Genomic DNA, 6,044 nt, shown 5'->3' with positions numbered 1-6,044 from the left:
ACATTGAATGAGGCACTCAGAAAACCTCTTCACTTGCTCTAAGAAAGAGTAGTGTGCCACAGTAGAGTAATGAGTAATGAAGAGTCCTGTCTTTCCGTTTGCAGAGTGCTTTATATTAAACCAAGTGGTTCCCCATACATTTACTCATTCCATCCTTACAATGAAAGGATCAGCCCAACAATAGGGAAATGTTGCCCCTATTGTACCTCTACTTGACCAACTTGAAAAGCACGGTGTCTTTCTGGACTTTAAGTATTCCACCAACATAGAAGGCATGGCAGGAGTGGAGCCAAGGCAGGGAGTTAGTTCTGGGACTGGGTGGCCTACCTGAAAAGATCATCGAGCAGATGGCACAGGTTTAACTATAATACAGGCCTGTGATTTCTGTGTCCATCACAACCAGCAAACAGCCGCCTCTCCATTTCCAAAGCCGTTACACTGATCCACTCATTATTGACCACACCCTTGGATTGCTTCCTACCTCCTAGTTCTGCAGACATCCTCCCATCCTCCGTATTGATGCCCAACTAATCTTCCTAAGCATCACTTTCATCATGTCACTCGCTCACGCAAAAGTCTCCAGTGCCTAAGTACAAGCTCCTAGACCCATAAGTGCAGGTCCTCTGTAGGCCCACCCTACTGAGTTGTTAGTTTAGTCAGAAGTCCATTCCCAAGTTGCTTCCACTCTGGCTAGTATGCCTTCCTTCTCCTTGCCACAAACCAAAATCCTACACACAAGGCCAGCAGATGTCATAACCTCCATGAAAATGTCATCAGCACCTCCAGCTGACAAAAGTTTTTCCACATCCCTGAATTTCAGTAAGCTTTCTACAGTTCAGCACAGTCATCTTCAAAGTAGGTACCCTTACTCCTCTGGGGCTGAGTAAGGCTTTCCAAAGGAGCATGTGGACAAGAATATTTTGAAGGAAAGCAACATACAGATCTTGAATTCAGTATCCGCTCTTTATTAAATATCCCTGCCCCCCTTTTGCAATGGCCCTCCCCTCACTTTACAAAAGAAAGGTGCCCCTCTCACTCTTCCCAATCTTTCTAGGGTTCATTGCTCTGGAGTTTAACACAGCCCACCCCCTGCCCTGGCACCAAATAAAGTAAAAAATGAAAATGTTGGTGTTAGAGTAAGTGTGGGGGAGGTGAATGGCTCTAGGAACTGTGTACCAGTTGGTTAGCATTGCTGTAACTACCACAAACCGGTGGCATGAACCGCAGAAATGTATTGCCTCGCAGTTCTGGACACTAGAAGTCCAAAATCTAGGTGTGGGCAGGGTTCCTTCCTTCTGAGGGCTGTGAGGGAAGGTTCTGTTCCAGGTCTCTCTACTTGGCTGGTGGATGGCCGGCTTCTCCCAGTGCCTTTATATCCTCCTGCCTCTGTGAGTGTCTGTCTCTCTGTCCAAATTTCCGCTTTTTATAAGGACACCAGTCATAGTGGATTAGGGTCCACTCTAATGACCTCTTCTTAACTAATTATATCTGCAACAACATTATTTCCAAACACGACCACATTTGGAGGTACCAGTGGTTAGGATTTCATATGAACTTCGGTGGGCACACAACTCGACCCATAAGAGACTGGATAACAAATCCCTTGCATGTCAGTCAGTTTTGCTTTCAAAACTGAGGGAAAAAATGGTGAAGTCGTCAGGTCATTAGAACTATCATTTGATAATGGATTACCATGTGATTGGGGGCAGATAAGTCAGGAGTTTCAAAAATTGAAGGACACTTTTATAACAAAACTCCATTCCCATCTCTTTATTTGTAAGAACATGGGCTTCCCTGGTGGCTCAGTGGTTGAGAGTCCACCTGCCGATGCAGGGGACACGGGTTCGTGCCCCGGTCCGGGAAGATCCCACATGCCGCGGAGCGGCTGGGCCCGTGAGTCATGGCCGCTGAGCCTGCGCGTCCAGAACCTGTGCTCCTCAACGGGACAGGCCACAGCAGTGAGAGGCCCGCGTACTGCAAAAAAACAAACAAAAAAAAAAAACAAGGATTCTTCATCTCTAAAAAATGAAAAATAGAATGGTTGCTAAACACTTTGTTATTCTAACAATAAGTAAAATTTATCCATACTACATAGAATGTTTGAAAAAAGGACAGCATCACCTATCTTATTAAGAAGCGCAAACTTCCAGTAAAACTCTACTTTTCATGTTAGCATTTATCAGAATGTTCTATTCATTTAGGTTGTTTTGATCAATTGTGTAATACTAGTAATTGTAATGATAACTCAATCCAGAAATCACGTAGACCCTATGGTTACAGGAATTTTAAAGTGCATAAATTTTAACTTTTATACAAATGTTTGATAGATAAAAGTATGATAGGATACTCAGTAAAAGATGTTCAATCATAAACATATTACATTAGCATAAAATTTTGAAGGGGAAGTAGAATGGAAATAAAATTTCAAACATAGAAGGCATGGCAGAAGTGGAGGCAAGGCAGGGAGTTATATTTAATTTTTGCTTGCTAAAGACGAGCTTACTTGTGTATTTCTTAAATGGATGATGGTGGATAACAAACTATTACAGGATTTAGATTCCATTTGGATACATTTAAAACAATGATGTAACCATTTTATTCTAAAATGTCAATATTTATGGTATGCTACAAATTATATTCTTTGCACCTGTTTAAATTTATGATAAAATTATAAATATCAATTTTTAAATATGTAAAGAAGAGCATAGTTTTCTAAACTATTTTAGGGTCCTTGAGCAAAACCTTTAAAGATTAACTCTTATACAGTGCCAAATTTTGTATCGTTCTTTAGGTGTCTTAGGGGATATTCAGAATGTGGTCTGCTGTAGCTCACTGTTAATCCAGGGAAATTAACTGAGTTTGAGTCTTAACCTAGTGTTGCCACCATTTCCACCCACAGATGGAATGGTGGGATTGGATGCATGCTGACAATCTTGGATTCCTTTCTGAGAGACAGCATGATGGCATGCAAAGTGCATGGTCTTCAACCACAATGAGATACCACTTTACACCCATTAGGATGGCTATTATCAGAGAGAAAGAAAGAGAGGGAGGGAGGGAGGGAGGAAAAGGAAAGGGAAAGAAAGGAAAGAAAAAAACGAAAGGAAAGTGTTGACGAGGATGTGGAGAAATTAGAAGTCTTGCGCAGTGCTGTTGGGAGTGTAAAATGGTGCAATCGCTGTGGAAAACAGTATGGCAATTCCTCAGAAAATTAAAAATAGGACTACCGTATGATCTAGCAATTCCACCTCTGGGTATATACCCAAAAGATTTGAAAGCAGGGATTCAAACAGATATTTGTATACAAATGTTCCTAGCATTCTTCACAATAGCCAGGAAGTGGAAGCAACACATATGCCTATCAACAGAAGAACAGATAGACAAAATGTAGTAGATACATAGAAAGGAGTGCTTTCAGACCGAAAGAAAAATAAGGAAATTCTGACACATTACAACATGGATGAACTTTGAAGTCATTATGCTATGTAAAATAAGCCAGCCACAAAATGACAAATACTGTGTGATTCCACTTATATGAAGTACTTAGAACAGTCAAATTCACAGAGACAGAAAGTAGAAGGATGGTTTCCAGGGGCTGGAGAGTGAGAAAAATGGGGAGTAATTGTTTAATATTAGTATTTTTATAGTATGTTATTGTTTAATGGGTACAGAGGTTCAGTTTTGCAAGATGGAAAGAGTTCTAGAGATGGATGGTGGTGATGGTTATATAATATTAATGTACTTAATGACACTGAACTGTACACTTAAAAATGGCTAAAATGATCAGTTTTATGTCATGTATTTTTTACCACATTTTTTTAGATTATGTTCTTTAGACTCAGAGGACCCTAAGTTCAAATCCAGCATCTTCTAGGTGTGTGACCTTGAACAAGTTTCTTAAACTCCCTGAGTCTCAGAAAGGATATAAAAATGCCTAAGTTGGAGGATTGTTATGAGAATTAAAACATAAACAGATCTGTAGTGACCCTGAGGTGTGCCACCGAGATCCCCTCTTCAGGACTGAGGTGTCATTGCCCCAGATGCTGGGGTGGTGACTGCTGTGGCCCACAGATGCAAACGTCTTCAAGCATCACCCCCAAAGGGAGCTGCCTCACCCAAAGTTTGTAACCCTTCTCGGGAGACAGCAACTGATGCCCACTTACAAGGTCTAGCCCTTCACTTCAATCTGGGAACACTCTGGAGGGTCATCCCAACCCCACAGCTTCCAGCAGGATCCAGTGAGGTTTCTGCTGAGTGAACACACGTTCTGCCTCTACCCAGTCCTGCTTCTGTCACCTTCTTACAGTCGTGGGACAGTAAGTCTCCTGCCTGCAGAGCTCCATCTCAGAGTCTGTTTCCAGGTAGCACTCCTCTGCCCAAAATTTCCTGAGAGCTTCCCATGTCGTCAGAATGAAACCTGAAATATGTATCATTTGCCTGTCTCTCCTGCTGCTTCTCCCTCAGCCCATCCCAGCCACGCTGGGCCTCAAGTGTACATGCCACGCTCATCTCTCCCAGGCGCCTGTACACTTGCTGTTCTCTCTGCCTGGGACACCTGTCCTCCTGGCTGGCATAGCTCAGTCCACCCCTCCAGGTGATATCCTCAGAGAGGCCTGCCCTACAATATCCCCTGCATACACCTGAATCCCTCTCTGTTCCTTTACCCTGATTTGCTGTTCTTCATAGCATTTACCGTAATGTGAAATGATATTATATACTCACTTGCTTATAAGCACTAGAAAGTGGGTTCCCCAAAGGCAGAGCCCTCCTCCTCCTTCAGGCCTGAGGTGTTCCCAGCAACCAGAATGCCTGGCACATAACAGGCACTTTGTGGAAAGCATTCATGGATTAGAGATAATGTACACTGAACATATCACTCGGCATAGCGCAAGTCAGGGGCTCAACAGATGGTGCCTATTATTTTATTATATTTCTTGTCTGTCCAACTCAGACAGTGAATGTCAGATAGGGTCCTTCTTTTGTACACCTTTTTATAGTGCTAGGCACAAAAATCACTCAATAAATAAATTCTTTTTAACGGGACTTGACTTGTTCTAAAGCCAATAGTGAGGGGGAACTGAGATGATTTTTGTCCAAGCTGGCTGGCTGGCTCTACTTCATTTGAATGGCCAGAATTCTAGCACGTCATGTCAGGTCTTTATTAAAATTAATTATAATCAGACTCCATCCGTCTCTTCCAAGGGAGAGAAGAAAGCAGCTTCCCACAAAAGTCGTCCTGGCCACTCTCGGAGGCAGAGGGTTACTATGAGGCCCTATGCGACATCTCTTCACTCTAATCACCAAATGTCGTAAATATCCAATAATCTTCTAGAAACTACCAAAAAACGACGTAATAGATATGATCTCTGCCCCCAAATCACTTAAAATCTAAACTTGTCAGAGCAGAAGAGAGAGGCCCTGTTATTTTTCCCAGGTTCCCTATCCAGTCTCAGCAATGTCCCCTCCCCCCTGCTCTCCGCTTACCTCAAGGTCTGACAGGAACGTACTGCCTGGCATTCCTACCTGTTTGACATCCCATGTTCTCGGCCGCATAATGAGAGTGCATTTTATGGATTATATGACACACAGTGTCTCCTGCTTTACCATATTCAGGGAGCAGCAAATACATATGTACAGTTTAAGTGCCCTGTTTCCTTACTATACAGTTATCATATATCTCTGTACAGTGAAACCAGCCTTCAGAATGCTGTGTAGAAGGTGGTGATAATTCTTGGCTCTTCTCCTTTTTGCAGATGCAAAAAAATCTAAGAAAGGGAAGCCATTCCTCACCACCAGGAGTGCATGTAAAGGAGGGCTGCCTGCCAGCCACGGTATTCGGGAAATTCAATTCACTTGTAATTGAATCCCCAGCGCAACACTCCAAGGTAGGTGGTGTTATCCTCCATTTACAGATGAAGAAAGAGGCTAGACAGATTAAGTAATGTATATTAGGTCACCCAGATGTTAAGTAATAAACCAGGATTTGAACTAAGCTTTCTCTGATTCCAAAGTCTCTTCTAAGACTATGCTATGCACCCTTGGGC

This window comes from Lagenorhynchus albirostris, chromosome 12 (genome assembly GCF_949774975.1).
Source record: "Lagenorhynchus albirostris chromosome 12, mLagAlb1.1, whole genome shotgun sequence".
Classification (NCBI taxonomy): domain Eukaryota; kingdom Metazoa; phylum Chordata; class Mammalia; order Artiodactyla; family Delphinidae; genus Lagenorhynchus; species Lagenorhynchus albirostris.
Note: the sequence above shows the minus strand (reverse complement) of the source record.